At 36.6% G+C, this 18,084-nt stretch overlaps 1 protein-coding gene across 2 annotated transcripts in view; it reads left to right on the top strand.

The window, feature by feature from the left end:
* Positions 1-18,084, top strand: part of USP6NL (USP6 N-terminal like) — a 218,951-nt gene that overhangs the window by 19,836 nt on the left and 181,031 nt on the right. The window contains exon 3 of one of the 2 annotated variants that reach the window (XM_036908138.2): positions 3,146-3,170. The exons of the other annotated variant lie outside the window; for it this stretch is intronic. The gene's annotated coding sequence lies outside the window, so the exon portion shown is untranslated. The remainder of the gene's footprint in view (positions 1-3,145; positions 3,171-18,084) is intronic. 2 annotated transcript variants of the gene reach the window in all.

Genomic DNA, 18,084 nt, shown 5'->3' with positions numbered 1-18,084 from the left:
TCATCGATTGACATCGTTCTTGAGTATACCACTGTAACTAAGATTATGGAGTTACAGTGGTCTGTTACGCTGCAGTTTCTAGGGGATTGTGTTTCCAAAATGGTAGGAATTGAGTATATCAGAGTTTTGTTTTTGAAAGAAATACTAGAGAAGCATGATGGTACTGGTTAAAAAATCGGAAGATATGTCATTGAAGTCTAAATAGAATTTCCAAACCTGGATTTGGGTAAGAGTGATGAGAAACTAAAGTTGTTTTCAGTATTTGTCTTGAGATTACAAGAAAGGTTGGATATTTGTTACGTCTGGGTGGGTTTATTTCTGAAGGATTTCCTAATTCTTCCCACATCATGTACAATGTAGGACATGGTAGTAGTTGTGCAGCATGTGGAATAAACTGATGGAGCTGTTTGGGGCTTGGTGACAGGCTCTGCCACCTCAGGCCCGGCTTCCCCTGGTGCTCAGCTGTTCTGAAAGGTGAGGCTATCAGGTTCTCCACACACCATGACACACTAATTGGGATGCCTAGCTATAAGGGATTTGTTCAGTGTTTTCAGATGTTTTGTAGCTTTTAGTTTAGATCTTTATATATGCTGTCAAATAGTGAGGCTTTTATTTACCTTGTAGAAAATGTATTATATGATGCTGCTATGACGTACATTTTCATGATGGATTATTAATTATGTTACAATCCACAAAAGCCTTTTGATTTTCAGTACTTAAATTGTTCTGATTTTTCTGTATTTGCTTATTTTTCAGTGTTTATTAACATCAGATTTTTTTCAAAACTGTTTTATCAGGTGGTGCCAAAGATGAACAATTTATATGAAAGTTGTTATATTTAAACTGTGACTATAATTTGAAATGGATCTCTTAGATCTTCAATGGAGATTATAACAAGAGTAGTTTATGTAAAAAGCAGTGCCACAGAATTTCTAGATGGCTACTTTGGTGCAATATGTTAAAAAAAAGTCAAACAATAACAAAAAAAGCACACAACCAAAGAAAAGCGATTATTTAGAGTACAACTTCATTTTTTTTCCAGAGTTTTAAGTTAAAATAATAAAGCTTATCTGTTATATTTAAAATTTTAAATCTTTGCTTCTGTATTTTATTTCACTTTCTTTAGGAAAGTTTTGCTCCATAATTACATGACATGTTCCCTAAGTGAGTCTTTCTGGATATCAATTTTCTTCTGACTGGGCAATCCAGGAGCGAATCTATTGTGTTGGAGTGTTTAATCCTGCCCTTTGGCCTAAATAATGCTGTGAATTTTTTGAGGTCACTTCTGTATATGGAATGTTTTTCACTTAGCTGAGGAAAAGTAATGGCAGTGAATAATTTGGGATGTAGTTTATTTGTGTCTTTCTAATAGAATAGGAGTAAGTATCTTCATTCACTGAAGGGGTAGACTAAGAGTTCATGCTGAAGTGAAGAACAGTTTGAAATTTGTTAGGGCAAGTGTGTGTGTGTGTGTGTGTGTGTGTGTGTGTGTGTGTGTGTGTGTGTGTGTGTGTGTGTGTGTGTGTAGGGTAGATTACTAAATCCCTCAGTGGAGGAGTAAGCATTCTTCTGAGTCTTATTAAATAGAAAAATTGTACAAAAAGTAATATGAGACTTTTTCTAACTACTGGCTAAAATTTCCCACTAGGCAAATAGCCTATCTAGAAATACATACTGTTTTATGGAATAGCTGTGTACCTTAGAAGGTGGGTAGAGGGTTAAAGAAAAGAAAATTTAAGTTCAGTTGTATTTTAAACACTATTGTGCCCGCATTTAACATTATTTTGAAAGAAATCCTGTGAAGTGTAACAATTATCCATCTGTTATATTAAGGCCCATTTATATTTGATATATTTAGATTTTGGAATATAAAGATTTAATGCCAACCATTCTTACAATAAATATATAATCAGTGATTATTAATAGAAGTGAGGGGAGGATGAATTTGGAGACGTATGGAAACCTTTTGGTTGTCACAGTTCTTGGGGAACCTGCTGGTATTTAGTGGGCAGGGGCCAGATATAGTCCCTGTTGAGAAACACTCTGTATGACCTATCAGAACCATGGTGACAATAAACTGTAGGTAAAGTAATAAGGAATGCTAGCAAAATTGCTTCTCATAAAAGTTACTAGATGAGTTTCTTAGTTTAAGGCACTTCATTGTGTTAATGTTCATTTAAAATGGAATATATTTAGCTTTTAGCTGATTTATCTTCTTTTTGATCATTTGCTGCAGATAAGTAATTCTTAGTTTGACACTATGGAAAATCCAGTATGAATTTAATGTAGCACTTCTGTAGAGTATATTCAATTGTAATATTTTAAGTTTTAGTTAAATGGTTTGCATTATTTTGTATCTTCTTGTTTTGCTATTTTTTCAAACTTAAAGTTGTAAAAATAGTACCCAAATTCCTCATATACATTTTATCCATATTTACCAATTGTTTACATATTGTCCAGTTGACTCTCTTTCATACACACACATCTATCTATAAAAGAAATTGATTGGTGATTAAATAATATGTTTTCTGTGAAAAATAGTTTCTTTTTATTAAATCATTAAAATTCTTAGCATAATGCAAATTACTGTAGTAGTATAATAGAATCTTAGTAAAGCTTCTAAATTGCTTTTGCTAGTTAAATCGTAAAATTTCAAAACACCTACTATGGTTATGCTATTACTGTTCTAAAGTTATACTATTTATGTAACCTTTGTAGGCTTGTGGTTAACATTTTTCTTGTAGTTCTACAATATATTACATAATACAGATAAACTTAGTATGTAAATCAACTTCACTTAAAATTTTTTAGTATAACATAAACCTCGGTTCTCCAAAAGACCTCTTTATTGTACTTTTAAGGTACTCTGTTCTTAAAGGGAACTGTTTAGAATTTTATTTTGAGAGATTAAGCTCCAATGGCTCTCCTCTTGATGTTCCCAGAGTCCCAGAGACCTGGGTTGGCTTTGCTACTAACTAGTTATGTATGGCCAATGGCTCGACTTCTTTAACTGATCCCCCACCCCCACCCATTTCCTTGTTTTTAAATGTGGGGACTGGACTCACATCATTTGGAAGCCTTCTAGCACTAACGTTTATGAATCTATATCAGTGAGAAAATTTTTATTTCCAATTTTGCCTTACAGGAACACAGCTGTTGGATAAAACAAGGTATGTTTTTATTAAGATAAATTAAGAAAACTCACACACAGTTTTCAGGGTTTTGGGCCTGCTTATGTCGATTCTTGTTGAAATTTGTGTCGTGGTTGCTTTTGTAAGTACTTTAGTTTCAAGTGCAGGCATGTGTTCTCTAGTTCATTCTGCTTATTCTCCTGACAACCAGAGATAAAGGGGAATATAAATTGAAAACTAATACTCTTAAATATTCAACTAGTTATCGCTAATTAATTTCCAAAAGTAGAGTTTGATTTTTACAGTTTTTTCTTGAATCCATGCATGACTCATATAATGGTTTAAAAAATTTCCTTGTGTCTTTTACATTAACTTCTCTAAAAATGAATTACTATATGAAAATATTATATGTATGACTTACAGTATTTCTGATTTATCAAAAGACATTTAGTGATGTTTGTTAAATGGTCTGTAACTAATAAACTATGTATATTAACATTACAGTTTTGTTTTTACTAGTGTCTGTACAGCTGTATATTAATAGTGGCTGGGAGAGCACTTTTGCATTAAACACAGACATTTTTTATTAAGGGAATTTGAGCCAGTCAGTGTGTGTGATAGGTGTTGTATAGTTCTCTCCTTGTTTCCCAGAAGTGTGAAATTGGTATTAAGAATTTCCAAGCCTCTGTTTTTCTCCCTCAAAATTGACCTAAATGTTATTTTGGATTTACATTTTTATTTTCTTTTTTTGGAGATAAACAAGGTGACTATGAAAGTAATTCTTGCTAGCCTGTCTTTAAAATTGCTGGTTAGAAAGGGCCAGTAATAGAGTAAAAACAACTTCCCAGTTCTTCCCCTTACCTTGGTCTCCCACTTCAAGTGCTGAGACATAAATTAGTTATTTTTATTCATGTTCAGTGATAGTGGTCATTGTGCCAGGTAGTTGGTAGTCGAGTGCTATTTTTCCTCCTAAATTCAGATGCTGACTTCTGCTAATACTACCTAGATACCCTGGAGTAGAACCAGTTTTCTTTTGCTGCTCACACATTTGGAGTATCAGGTGTTAAACAATGAAATGTAAAAAGGATTACAGTTAGGCACTAATATTCACTCATATACATTTATTTTACATTGTGGAGTATTTGGTTGGAGTCACAATATCTTAAATACAATTGTGTGTTTCAGATTCTAGAACAATGGAATAGGAATGGAAATTGTAGGATGCATTAATAAAGGTTTTGACACTAAAGTGCTGTGTTTGATCTCTTCATTGACTCACTTTATTATGTTCTGATAAATGCAAAATAAGGTAGAAAATGTTTGCTTGACAATAACATGTTAGAGAAAGCAAACAAGTACACATGTGATAGTTTTTATGTGAACTTAGAATAGTTGGTCTTATTTGTTTTCCTTAGATAATAACTTCCTGTTACTTTGTTTCTATGATATGTAGATTTGGGTGAAGGGTGAAGTGTCCTGGATTAGGAAAGGAGGAGCTAGGTGTTACGGGTGTTGGAAGAACATTGCAAAATTGTTTCCTTGTGACAGTTATGTACAACAAAATTTCAATTTGATTATTAAAGCTGCTTAAATTTGTTTTAACTACAGTAACACAAGTTTATACTAGGTGATTGAGTCATACTGTTATAATATGATCACTGAGATATTTTTTTATTGGCATGCTTTATCATTAAAAATGTTGTTTCTGGTGGTAGAAGTAGCCTAGAAACTATATAAAAGAGGGTTTCCTTACTGCTAATTAAGGGGAAATCGTTGTTGTTACTGGAGTCTCTCCAAAGGAAAGATGCTTCTCTATTGCTGTGGAGGTTGCATATGGGCTTGGTCTAGGTTACCACACACAGAGGCAATAGGGCCATTGTAGTTAAAACAAAACAAAACAAAACAAAAAAAGATTTTCTGCCTTAGATTTTTTTTTTATTAAGGTATCACTGATATACACTCTTATGAAGGTTTCACAAGAAAAACCATGTGGTTACTACATTCACCCATATTATCATGTCCCCCCCATACACCATTGCAGTCACTGTCCATCAGTGTTGTAAGATGCCACAGAGTCACTACTAGTCCTCTCTGTGCTACACTGTCTTCCCTGTGACCTCCCCCACATCATATGTACTAATCATAATACCCCTCAATCCCCTTCTCCCTCCCTCCCTCCCCACCCACCCTACCCCACCCCTCCCGTTTGGTAACTGCTAGTCCCTTCTTGGAGTCTGAGTCTGCTGCTATTTTGTTCCTTCAGTTTTACTTTGTTGTTATATTCCACAAATGAGGGAAATCATTTGGTACTTGTCTTTCTCTGCCTGACTTACTTCACTGAGCATAATACTCTCTAACTCCATCCATGTTGTTGCAAATGGTAGGATTTGTTTCTTTCTTATGGTCGAATTGTATTCCATTGTGTATATGTACCACGTTTTCTTTATCCATTCATCTACTGATGGACACTTAGGTTGCTTCCATTTCTTGGCTATTGTAAATAGTGCTGCAATAAACATAGGGGTGCATATGTCTTTTTGAATCTGAGAAGTTGTTTTCTTTGGGCAAATTGCTAGGATTGGAATTCCCGGGTCAAATGGTATTTCTATTTTTAGTTTTTTGAGGAACCTCCATATTGCCTTCTGCAATGGTTGAACTAGTTTACATTCCCAGCCTTAGATCTTTTATGGGAACTTTTCACCTATTTGTATAGGGAACTTTGCCCAGGGCAGTAGAAAAACTCCATCCCAACTTTCTACGTACTCAAACTGACTTTGTGAAGAGGAACTTGGATCTCAAATGGATTCCTTAGTAGAAGTAACTCTGTATTTAAGAAAGCTATTTCTAAATGTTTGGCTTGTATTACAAAAGTGGAGTCATTGTTCTTTTCTCCCCTAAAAAATGTGGTATAAAAACTTACCACCAGATTTCAGTGAAATTGAAAAAATGTGCTTTTCTAGTTCAGTGCTGTGCTGTATTCTGAAGGAAAATAACAATGTCTTGATCTACAAAGTTTTCCATCCTTAGTTGTTTTTTTCTTTGATTAGCATGTATCTCAGCAGGTGAAATTCTATCTCTGATATAGAATTCTGCCTCTCACTTCCAACCAATCCAACTTTATTTTTTCAGTGGGATCAATTCTTATTTTATTATTGCTGAAAATGTATTAAAAAAATACATAGTACTTATTTATTTTGGATCCATTTGAAAGTAGATTGAATATATCATGTTCCTCTACTCATTTGCACTTGATGGTGTAGTCCTAAAGACAGATATTTTCTTAAGTAACAGCAGTAAAACTGTTGAATAGGTAAATAATGTTTATGTAGTCCACAGTCCTCCTTTCATGGTTGACAGTTTCCCCAGTGATATCTTTTAGAGCAATTTTGCCCCCCATACAGGACCCAGCTATTATTCATCCATTGCATTTAATTGTCTCCTCTATTCTGGAACATTTCCCTTCAGATGTTCTTTATCTTTCATGATATTGGTGTTTTTGAAGAATGCAGACCCGCTCTTTATAGACTATCTCTTAGATTAGGGTTAGCCTTAGGGTTCCCCTAATGGGGCTGTCCGAACATGTGTGACTGGTTTGGGGCCTTCCTTTAGGAAACCTGTCTTGAAGAGAGAGGAAGACAGTATGTAATCTCTTGATTTCCTTCCATTTACTCTTCAACATTATAGCTCCAGGTTGGAGAAGGTTCCCTGGTCTGGGCAAGTTCACTTTGATGCAGTGAGACGAAAAAATGACAACAGAACTTTGGCAGGGGTAACAGGTCTTATACTAAGCTTTATTCTCACAGTGGCAGGATGAGCGCAAGAATCACATCTGCATCCAGCAAGTCTGCAGTTCCCCTCAGTCTCCATCCTGTCCACTGGATTTATTGTTGTGCTTTACTAGTTTCTGTTTTGCTGTAGTAAAATGGCAGTGAAATATTTTCTAGAATATGAGATGACCTTAAAAGGAGACATTTGGCTTTTATCAAGAGAAATTCCTTTTCACATAATTCCTATTTTGATTTATGTTGACAAAGTCTCACGATGCTGTTGAACAAATACTGTTAAGGTATGAAGTAATAGGAATATTAATTGAATTGTTTTATAGCAATAAATCATCTGTAGCTCTTCAGGTCTAAATTGATACTGTTTCACTGAAGATTAGCCTTTCTTATAACCTGGTATCTCATTGTCTTTGTCTTAATAAATTTTCTTTAGCTAAAGATAGAATAAATGAATATATCAAGACTGATTTTCTTAGATTTTAGAGATTTATAAATTATATTAGATTTTAATGTGAAATGTCAGGATACTTACCAGCTATAGTTATGACTCAAGTTTAATAATTGCATGGTATAGTGAAAGCTAGAAACTTAACTTGGAATATTGCAAAGTATAAGAGATTCAAATCTTGTTCTTTAGACAACTTTGAGACACATGGTGCTATAAATTAATTTTTAAAAATATTTTAGGAGTCATAGAGTTTGAGTCTGATTTTAAAATAAATTTTAAGGAAGAGAACATGATTTTGAATAAATAATGTAATAATTATGTTTTAATTTTATTATTAACAGATCCTTAGTGAGCATCCCCATGAGTGCTGCTGCTGTTCTGCCTTTGGGGATATAGACAAGAACAAGACAAACATGGCCCTTGGCCTCACAGAGCATAGACTGGTGGGGAAGACAGAGCTTGCACAAGGAGCACAGTATTATGAATACTAAAAGGGCAGTAAGTCTGTAGGAGCAGGGAACCAGGAAACCTATCTCAGGGAGGGCAGAGAGACCACTGTTGGAAACCATATTTCATGAGCCTGGCTAAGTGGCCTGGCTAAGGGAGAGGGTTCTAAACAGAGGGGTCAACAGGTGAGAAGATCTGGAAGTGGGAAATTGAGATTAAGATTAAGAAGTTAAGGAAAATTTATCATTGGTAGAACTCACTGGTAGGAGATTAAGTTTGTAACTTTAAATAAACACCACAGTGTTCCCTCCATTTTATACTTTACCTCATCTCATCTAACTGATCTGTTTTTTCTTCTTCCTTGTCCCCCTTTGTTGTTTTTTCTTCAAAAGTATAACAACCACATTAAATAAATATATTTTAGACAGGGGGGAAGAAGTCATTGTAACCCCACTACATTAAAGCAGCCATTTCCTTTTTTCCAGATGACCCTGTGCTATTGGTCCAGATAGTATATGTTTTTTCTTTGTTTTGAAGTCTATTTTGTCTGATACTAGTACTGCAACTCCTGCTTTTTTTCTCCCTGTTGTTTGCATGAAATATCTTTTTCCATCCCTTGACTTTTAGTCTGTGCATGTCTTTGGGTTTGAGGTGAGTCTCTTGTAAGCAGCATATAGATGGGTCTTGTTTTTTTATCCATCCAGTGACTATGTCTTTTGATTGGTGCATTCAGTCCATTGACATTTAGGGTGATTATCGATAGGTATGTACTTATTGCCATTGCAGGCTTTAGATTCGTGGTTACCAAAGGTTCAAGGTTAACTTCCTTTACTATCTAAGAGTCTAACTTAACTCACTTAGTATGCTGCTACAAACACAATCTAAAGGTTCTTTTCTGTTTCTCCTCCTTTTTCTTCCTCCTCCATTGTTTATATATTAGGTATCATAGTCTGTACTTTTTGTGTGTCCCTTGACTGACTTTGGGGATAGTTAATTTAATTTTGCGTTTGCTTAGTAATTAGCTGTTCTACTTTCTTTACTGTGGTTTTATTACCTCTGGTGACAGCTGTTCAACCTTAGGAACACTTCCATCTATAGCAGTCCCTCCAAAATAGACTGTAGAGATGGTTTGTGGGGGGTAAGTTCTCTCAGCTTTTGCTTATCTGGAAATTGTTTAATCCCTCCTTCAAATTTAAATGATAATCTTGCTGGATAAAGTAGTCTTGGTTCCAGACCCTTCTGCTTCATGACATTAAATACATCATGCCACTCCCTTCTGGCCTGTAAGGTTTCTGCTGAGAAGTCCAATGTTAGCCTGATGGGCTTTCCTTTGTATGTGATCTTATTTCTTTCTCTGGCTGCTTTTAACAGTCTGTCCTTATCCTTGATTTTTTCCATTTTAATTACTATGTGTCTTGGTGTTGTCTTCCTTGGGTCCCTTGTGTTGGGAGATCTGTGGATCTCTATGGCCTGAGAGACTATCTCCTTCCCTAGATTGGGGAAGTTTTCAGCAACTGCCTCCTCAAAGACACTTTCTGTCTCTTTCTCTGTCTCTTCTTCTGGTATCCCTATAATGCAAATATTGTTCCGTTTTGATTGGTCACACAGTTCTCTCAATATTCTTTCATTCTTAGAGATCCTTTTTTCTCTCTGTGCCTCAGCTTCTTTGTATTCCTCTTCTCTAGTTACTATTTCATGTATTGTCTTCTCCACCTTATCCAATCTCAGCTTCTTTGTATTCCTCTTCTCTAGCTTCTATTTCATTTATCGTCTCCACCACCGTATCCAACCTGCTTTTAATACCCTCCATCGTGCTCTTTAACGATTGGATCTTCGACCTGAATTCATTCCTGAGTTCTTGGATGTCTTTCTGTACCTCCATTAACATGTTGATGATTTTTATTTTGAACTCCCTTTCAGGAAGAGTCACGAGGTCCATATCATTTAAATCTTTCTTGGGAGTTGTATTAATAATTTTACTCTGGATCAGGTTTCTTTGGCATTTCATATTTGTATATGGCGCCCTCTAGTGTCCAGAAGCTCTATTTTGGAGCTGCTCAGCCCCTGAAGCAATGTCAGGGTCACAGGGGAGCGGTATTGGTGCCTGGGGGGAGGAAAGAGTCCTGCTTCCTGGCTGCTATGCCTGCCTCCACTGCCTGAACCAGTGGGCGGAGCACACAGGTATGAGCTTTTGTCCCAGAGCAGCCAGATATGGATCCCTGCTTTCCACAAGCGGCTGGAATCTCAGTCTCCCCAGGAACTCCACCTGTCCTAGCTTTCCAACCCCGTCATCAGAAGTATGATGGAAGCACCATGAAATGTGGGTTTGTGTTCCCAGTGCAGATCTCCTGAGCTAGGTATTCAGCAGTCCCAACCTTCCACTCCCTCCCTGCTCCACCGCTCTTCCTCCCGCTGGTGAGCTGTGGTGGGGGAAGGGCTTGGGTCCTGCTGGGCCACAGCTTTCGTACGTTACTCTGTTCCGTGAGGTCTGTTCTTTTCTCCAGGTGTATGCAGTCTGGCGCCGTCCTCTTTCCTGTTGCTCTCTCAGAATTAGTTGCGCCAACTATATTTTCTAATTGTATCCAGTTTTAGGAGGAAGCTTCTGTCTCTCTTCTCACGCTGCCATCTTTAATCTTAATCAGACAGTATATGTTTTTCTATAATTGAATTCACAGTGTTTATGCAATTGTATATTTGGATTTCTAACATTGAATTGTGTTTAGACAGTTATCATATTTCTCTAATTGGTTTTTGTAATTATATTTCTTGAAGGTAATGATGCATAGTCACTTATTTAACCATTTCCCTATTTTTTTTGTTACTTAGGATGGTTCGGTTTTTAAAAAATGTTCATGGAACAATTATCCTTGGTAAATTTGACCTTTCTCTTAAAAAAACAAACAAACAAACTACAATTAATTCCTTGGGCTAGATTTATAGTATTGAAATGCTTTTGCTTGTATCTACCTTTCTTTCTTAAAAGACTACCACTTTACAGTTACATTGGTAATTCTTGTACAAGGGTATCAGTTTCACCAAATGTAGTAGGCTCAAAGTGGTATTATAAAGTTGCTTTCAGTTGTATGTATTTGATTTTTAGACAGAATACCTTTTTTTTCTAAACTGTCAAATAGACATAAAATTTATCGTAACCATTTTTAAGTATTCTGTTCAATAGTGTTAAGTACATTCACATTGTTGTGCCACTTATCTCCAGAACTCTTTTTATCTTGCAGAACTAAAGGTTTGTATTTGTTAAACAACTTCCCATTCCCTTCTCCTCAGGGCCTGGCACCTACCATTCTCTTTCACTGAATTTGACTACTCTAGGTACCTCATGTAAGTGGAATCATACAGTATTTGTTTTTATGTGACTGACGTATTTCATTTAGTATAATATCCTCAGAGTTATCCATATTTAGCATGTGTCAGAGTTCCCTTCCTTTTTCAGGCTGAATAATATTCTGCTGTAGAAATGACTACCTTTTGTTTATCCAGTGATCCATCAGTGGACATTTGGGTTGCTTCCACCTTTTGGCTATTATGAATAATGTAACTATGAACATAGGTGTACAAATATCTCTTTGAGACTCTGCTTTCAATTCTTTTGAGTATATATGCAGAAGTAGAATTGCTAGATCATATGGTAATTGTTTTATTTTTTGAGGAACTGCCATTCCCTTTTCCATAGCAGCTGCACATTTTGCATTGCACAAGGGCTACAGTTTCTCCACATCCTCACCAACTCTTGTTATCTTCTATTTTTTTGACAGCAGCCATCCTAATGGGTGTTGAGGTGGTATCTGATTGTTAGACAGGAAAACTTTTTTCATGTGGTCCCTACTTTAATTTTCTCTTGCATCCTGTCTTTCTAAGATAGTCTTGTTTTCATGCTTTTTGAAAAACCACAGATTTTAACTTTGGATGATGCCTCTGTCTCTCCAAAAATCCAAAATAAAAGAAGCACTGTAATTTTTATATGTTTATTGGGATTTTATGTTTCTTTGGGGACATGGGTAATTTCATGATGGTTAGTAGAGAGGTAATGGGTAGTATGCAGAAAAAGCAGAGGTAAAAAAATGTTTCAGGCAGAGAGGAAGAGTGGAGAATAATATGTAGTAAAGATCAGTTTTGCCACATGTATTGTTCTGTCAAGGACTCTTTTGGTGGTCTTCCCTGTTATAATTAATGTGTTGTAATGGTTGTAGATTTTTTTATTGGAAAACTATGGGACAATCTGTTTGAATGTTAGAGGGCCTTATGTGTTGACATGCAAACTGAATTTTGGTTTACTCCAGGGGATAGACTTAAATGCTTTTTAATACATTTTTATGACAATGAATTTTTTAAAGCTAATGTTATTTGATAGCTTTGTTAAAATCTGGAGTAGGTCAGATTAGCTGGATGATATGTTTTCTTTGAGATTTTGATTTTGAAAAAAAAATTGGTTACATTTTCTTATTATGACTAGGAAGTCATTTTTCCTTGTGTGTTCGTCTGCCTGTGGCCCTGGAAAGTCAGGAGAGAGGTCATTTCTATGCAAAGTGATGTGTCCTTTAAAAGTTCAAAATGTGGAGATTAAAGTTGGCAGCGTGAGAGGTGAGACAGAGGCTTCCTCCTAAAATTGCATATAATATGAAAATATAATTAATGTGACTAATACTGAAAGAGAAACAGGAAAGAGGGCTTTGCCAAACTGCATACACCTGGAGAAAAGAATAAACCTCATGGAACAGGGTAACGTACCAAAGCCATGGCCCGGTGGGACCCAAGCCCTTCCCCCACCCCAGCTCACCGGCAGGAGAAAGAGAAATGGAGCGGGGAGGGAGTAGAGGCCTGGGACTGCTGAATACCTAGCATGGGAGATGTGCTCTGGGAGCACAAACCTACATTTCATGGTGCTTTTATGGTACTCTCATGATTAGGGGGATGGAAAGCTGAGATAGGCAGAATACCTGGACTGACTGAAATTCCAGCTCTTGTGGAAAGCAGGGATCCATATCTGGCTGCTCAGGGACAAAAGAAAGGCAGGCAGTCTGAGAGACTTCTTAACAGCAAGAGAGCTGCTAAAGGGGCAAGGATTGCACAGAGCTTTCTGCTCAGGAGAAAGGACAGGTAGACAAAGTTGTCCAGGTGCACTCTGCCCAGCAAGTTGGTAACTTTCTTGATCTTCAGGCGCTCCAGCTCCCTGACTGGCTACACAGCTTGAAGGACCCCCTCCGTGATACGCAGCCTACCGTGCCTTTCTCCTGGCCAGCCGCACCTGGCTTGCAAAATGGCAAACTCTACCCTAGTGTTAGGCCAGCCAGAGGGAAGCCTGGTCTACAGCAACCAAAAATGCAAAGCATACCTGTGTACTCGGCCCACTGGTTCTGGCAGAGGAGACAGGTGCTGCAGCCGGGAAGCAGGAAACAGCTCTTTCCAACCCCCAGGTACCAATACTGCTCCCCTGCAACCCCCAACATTGCTTCAGTGGGTTTAGCAGCTCCAGAGAGTAGAGCTTCTGGGCACTAGAGGGCGCCATATGCTTTGGTGAAACACCAAAGCAATCCTGTTCAAAGTAAAATTCTGAATACAACACCTGAGAAAGATTCAAATGAAAGCAATCTCATGAATCTTCCTGAAAGGAATTTCAAAATAAAAGTTATTAACATGCTCATGGACATACAGAAAAATATTCAAGAATGCATGAATGAATTCTGGTTGGAGATCCAATCATTGAAGAGCACAATAGAGGGTATTAAAAGCAGATTAGATACAGTGGAGGAGATGATAAATGAAATAGAAATTTAAAAAGAGGAATACAAAGAAGCTGAGGCACAGAGGGAAAAAAGGATCTCTAAGAATGAAAGAATATTGAGAGAACTGTGTGACCAATCCAAGCAGAACAGTATTCGCATTATAGGGGTACCAGAAGAACAAGAGGGAGAAAAAGGGATAAAAAGTGTCTTTGAAGAGGTAATTGCTGAAAACGTCCCAAAAAAGGGAAGGAAATAGTCTCTCAGGCCATGGAGATCCACAGATCTCCCAACATAAGGGACCCAAGGAAGACAACACCAAGACATACAGTAATTAAAATGGCAAAGATCAAGGATAAGGAGAGACTATTAAAAGCAGCCAAAGAGAGAAATAAGATCATATACAAAGGAAAGCCCATCAGGCTATCATCAGACTTCTCAGCAGAAACCTTACAGGCCAGAAGGGAGTAGCATAATGTATTTAAAATGCAATGAAGCAGAAGGGGCTCGAACCAAGAATACTTTTATTTGGCAAGGTTATCATTTAAATTTAAAGGAGGGATTAAACAATTTCCAGATAAGCAAAAGCTGAGAGAATTTACCTACGACAAACTGTCTCTACAGTGTATTTTGGAGGAACTGCTATAGATGGAAGTGTTCGTTAAGTTTAATAGCTGTCACCAGAGGTAATAAAACCACAGTAAAAAAAGTAGAACAGTTAATTACTAAGCAAATGCAAAATTAAATCAACTATCCCCAAAGTCAATCAAGGGATCAACAAAGAGTAGAGAACATAATACCTAATATATAAAGAATGGAGGACGAAGGAAAAGGAGGAGAAAAAAGCACCTTTAGTTTGTGTTTGTAATAGTGTATTAAGTAAGTTAAGTTATACTCTTAGATAGTAAGGAAGTTAACCTTGAACCTTTGGTAAACAGTACTCTAAAGCCTGCAATGGCAATAAGTACATACCTATTGATAAATCACCCTAAATGTAAATGGTCTGAATGCATCAATCAAAAGACATAGAGTCACTGAATGGATAAAAAAACAAGACCCATCTATATGCTGCTTACAAGAGACTAACTTTAAATCCAGAGACATGCAGAAACTAAAAGTGAAGGGATGGAAAAAGATATTTCATGCAACTAGTAGAGAGACAAAAGCAGAAGTTGCAGTACTTGTATCAGACAGAATAGACTTCAAAATGAAGAAAGTCGTAAGAGACAAAGAAGGACATTATATAATGATAAAGGGGTCTGTCCAACAAGAAGATATAACCATTATAAATATCTGTGTGCCCAACACAAGACCTATATGTGAAACAAATACTAACCAAATTAAAAGGGGAAATAGAATGCAGTGCATTCATTCTAGGAGACTTCAACATACCACTCATTCCAAAGGACAGATCAATCACACAGAAAATAAGTAAAGAGACAGAGGGACCGAACAACTCATTAGAACAGATGGACCTAACAGAAGTCTACAGAACTCTACACCCAGAAGAAGAATACACATTCTTCTCAAGTGCACATGGAACATTTTCAAGAATAGATCATATACTAGGCCACAAAAAGAGCCTCAGTAAATTTAAAAAGATTGAAATTGTACCAACCAGTTTCTCAGACCACAAAGGTATAAAACTAGAAACAAATTGTACGAAGAACACAAAAAGGGACACAAACAGATGGAGGCTTAACAACATGCTCCCAAATAACCAATGGATCAATCACCAAATAAAAACAGAGATGAAGCAATATGTGGAGACAAATAACAACATGAATTCAACACCGCATAATCTGTGGGACGCAGTGAAGGCAGTGCTAAGAGGAAAGTATATTGCAATACAAGCCTACCTCAGGAAAGAAGAACAATCCCTTATGAAGACTCTAAACTCATAATTAATGAAACTAGAAAAAGAAGAACAAATGAGGTCCAAAGTCAGTAGCAGAAGGGACATAATAAAGATTAGAGCAGAAATAAATAAAGGAAGAAGAATAAACCAATAGAATCAATGAAAGCAAGAGCTGGTTCTTTGAGAAAATAAATAAAATAGATAAACCCTTAGCCAGACTTATCAAGGAAAAAAGAGAGTCTACACACATAAACAGAATCAGAAATGATAAAGGAAAAATGATTATGGACACCACAGAAATACAAAGAATTATTAGAGAATACTATGAAAAATTATATGGTAACAAACTGGATAACCTAGAAGAAATGGACAACTTTCTAGAAAAATGCAACCTACCAAGGCTGATACAGAAAGAAACAGAAAATATGAATAGACCAATTACCAGCAATGAAATTGAATTGGTAATCAAAACTGACCTAAGAACAAACCTCCTGGACCAGATGGCTTCACTGCTGAAATTTATCAAACATTTAGTGAAGACCTAATACCCATTTTCCTTAAAATTTTCCAAAAAATAGGAGAAGGGGAAATAATCCCAATCTCACTCTAGGAGGCAAGCATCACTCTAATACCAAAACCAGGGAAAGACACCACAAAAAAGAAAATTACAGAGCAATATCCCTGATGAACATAGATGCAAAATTACTCAACAAAATATTAGCAAACCAAATTCAAAAACACATCAAAAAGATCATCCATCATGATCAAGTAGGATTTATTCCAGGGATGCAAGGATGTGTTACAGCATTCGAAAATCCACCAACATCATCTGCCACATAAACAAAAAGAAGTACAAAAACCACATACACGATCCATCTCCATAGATGCTGAAAAAGTATTTGACAAAATTCAACATCCATTCATAATAAAAACTCTCAACAAAATGAGTATAGAGGGTAAGTACCCCAACATAATAAAGGCTGTCTATGACAAACCCACAGCCAACATTATACTTAATAGTGAGAAGCTAGAAAGCTTTTCCTTTAAGATTGGAAACAAGACAAGGATGTCCACTTTCCCCACTTCTATTCAACATAGTACTGGAGGTTCTAGCCACAGCAATCAGACAACACAGCAATAAAAGGCATCCATATTGGCAAGGAAGAAGTTAAACTGTCCCTGTTTGCAGATGATATGATATTGTACATAAACACCCTAAAGAATCCATGCCCAAACTACTAGATCTAATATCTGAATTCAGCAAAGTTGTGGGATACAAAGTTAATATACAGAAATCTGTTGCATTCCTATACACTAACGATGAACTAGCAGAAGGGGTATCAGGAAAAGAATTCTATTAGTTGCATCAAAAAGCATAAAATATCTAGGGATAAACCTAACCAAGGAAGTGAAAGATTTATACTCTGAAAACTACAAGACACTGATGAGAGAAACTAAAGAAGATACCAATAATGGAAACACATCCTGTGCTCATGGGTAGGAAGAATTAATATTGTCAGAATAGCCATCTTGCCTAAAACAATCTACAGATTCAATGCAATTCTTATCAAAATACCAACAGCATTCTTCAATGAACTAGAGAAAATCATTCCAAAATTGATATGGAACCATAAAAGACCCCGAATAGCCAAAGCAATCCTGAGAAGGAAGAATAAAACTGGTGGCATTATGTTCCCCAACTTCAAGCTCTACTACGAAGCCACAGTAATCAAGATAATTTGGTACGGGCACTAAACCAGACCCATAGACCAATGGAACAGACTACAGAGCCCTCCATAATAACCCAACCATATATGGTCAATTAATATATGATAAAGAAGCCATGTACATACAATGGGGAAATCACAGCCTCTTCACCAACTGGTTTTAGCAAAACTGGACAGCTACATGCAAGAGAATGAAACAGGATTATTGTTTAACCCCATACACAATAGAAACTCGAAATGGATCAAAGACCTGAATGTAAGTCATGAAACCATAAAACTCTTAGAAGACAACATAGGCAAAAATCTCCTGAATATAAGCATGAGCAACTTCTTCCTGAACGCATCTCCTCGAGCAAGGGAAACAAAATAAAAAAGGAACACATGTGACTAAAAGTAAAAAGCTTCTGTACAGCAAAGGACCCCATGAACAGACAAAAAGGCATCCTACAGTATGGGAGAATATATTTGTAAATGACGTAACTGACAAGGGGTTAACATTCAAAATATATAAAGAACTCACATGCCTCAACACTCAAAATGTAAATAACCCGATTAAAAAATGGGCAGAGGATATGAAGAGAAATTCTTCAATGAAGAAATTCAGGTGGCCAACAGACACAGGAAAAGATGCTCCACATCACTAATCATCAGGGAAATGCAAATTAAAACCACAATAAGGTATGAACTCACACCAGTAATGATGGCCAGCGTTACAAAGACTAAGAAGAACAACTGCTGGTGAGCATGCGGAGAAAGGGGAACCCTCCAAGAACACTGGTGGGAATGTAAACCAGTTCAACCATTGTGGACAGCAATATAGAGGTTCCTCAAAAAACTAAAAATAGAAATACCATTTGACCTGGGAATCCCATTCCTTGGAATTTACCCGAAGAATACAACTTCTCATATTCAAAAAGACATATGTACCCCTGTGTTTATTGCAGCACTATTTA

Source organism: Manis pentadactyla, chromosome 3, assembly GCF_030020395.1.
Source record: "Manis pentadactyla isolate mManPen7 chromosome 3, mManPen7.hap1, whole genome shotgun sequence".
Lineage (NCBI taxonomy): Eukaryota > Metazoa > Chordata > Mammalia > Pholidota > Manidae > Manis > Manis pentadactyla.
Note: the sequence above shows the minus strand (reverse complement) of the source record. Positions and strands in the feature narration are given on the sequence as shown.